Source organism: Choloepus didactylus, chromosome 15 (assembly GCF_015220235.1).
Source record: "Choloepus didactylus isolate mChoDid1 chromosome 15, mChoDid1.pri, whole genome shotgun sequence".
NCBI classification, from domain to species: Eukaryota; Metazoa; Chordata; class Mammalia; order Pilosa; family Megalonychidae; genus Choloepus; species Choloepus didactylus.
In genome coordinates this window covers 43,102,225-43,103,563 of record NC_051321.1, presented here as the reverse complement: position 1 = coordinate 43,103,563, position 1,339 = coordinate 43,102,225, and the positions used below count along the sequence as shown (strand labels likewise).

General features: G+C 35.0%; 1 pseudogene; it reads left to right on the top strand.

The window, feature by feature from the left end:
• Nucleotides 1–222: 222 nt before the first annotated feature.
• LOC119509892 lies at nucleotides 223–766 on the top strand (annotated as a pseudogene).
• Nucleotides 767–1,339: the final 573 nt, after the last annotated feature.

Sequence of the window (1,339 nt, the reverse complement as noted above, 5' to 3'; positions counted from 1 at the left end):
GAACTATCTATCTGATAAGAGACTGATACCCTGCATATCTAAAGAAATCCTACAACTCAATGACAATAGTACAAACAGCCTAATTATAAAATGGGCAAAAGAAATGAAAAGGTATTTTTCCAAAGAGGAAATACAGATGGCTAAAACACACATGAAAAAATGTTCATCTTCACTAGCTATTAGGGAGATGCAAATCAAAACCACTGTGAGAGCTGCGCTAAGATGGTGACTCCCATGCAGCGTCTCATAGCCTGGAGACAGGCGGAAGCAAACAAACAACATGTAAGATGTCAGAAATGCTTAGAATTTGGACACTGGACTTAATAAATGCACAGGAAAAAGAAAATACCTACATAGGTCTTCAAGAACAGCAGAACTAACAAAAGCTTTAAAAGAAAAAGAAAACAGATTATTATTACAGCAAAGCATTGAAGAAACTAGTGTAGAAAAAAAAACCAAGAGAAAAAGGTCTAAGAGTGTAACCAGTTCCAGTATCAAGAACAGTGACTATTCAGCCAGTGATTCTACATCAGAAAGTGAAGAAACATCTACCTCAACCTCGTCAGAGGCTGGTGATGCTGATAAAAGCTCTTCTAGTCCATCTTCAGCTTCCTCCACAAGCTGTTCCTCCTCCTCTGATTCAGACTCAGATTCCAGCTCCTCCAGCAGCAGTAGCACCAGCACAGATAGCAGCTCTGAGGATGAGCCACCAAAGAAGAAGAAAAAGAAATGGAACTTTTCCCTCCATATTGGACTGATGGACTGAAAACATTAAGGTGATTCTCTAAAGGGAATTTAAAATATGTTAAGGCCAAAAAGGTTAACTGGTCAAACTTTCTAGAGTTCAAAAGTTTCCAAATGTTTTACATTGTAAGAGCATAAAAAGTATGAATAATGGACAACATATATAAAGACTTTTATTTTAAGGGGAATTTTGCTTTGCTTTTTTATTTTTAAAATGTATCTCTAAAATCAAAGCTGAAATCCAGTAAATCTGTTTTTGTGATGAAACTTATCTTTTTTTCCCAGTGAAATAAATGCCATATTTTGTTGTATGTTAATGGTATGTATTTATCAGATATGTTTTCAGAATAATGCATCAGAATATCAGGCAACGAATTTCTAATGCTTTTGGCTATGCGGTAATCTATAAGATTTAACACCGTGCTATTGTAAGGTTATGAGTTTTCCTACTGTTGATAAATGTGCTCTGTTTTTATGTTTACATGCAGAAAGTTTTTCTGACTTCTTGTCCTAAATGAAAAGTTCAAGGAACTTATATATTTACACCTTTTGAGTGGTACAAGTTTCACATTGCTTGTTGTATCATTCATTATCT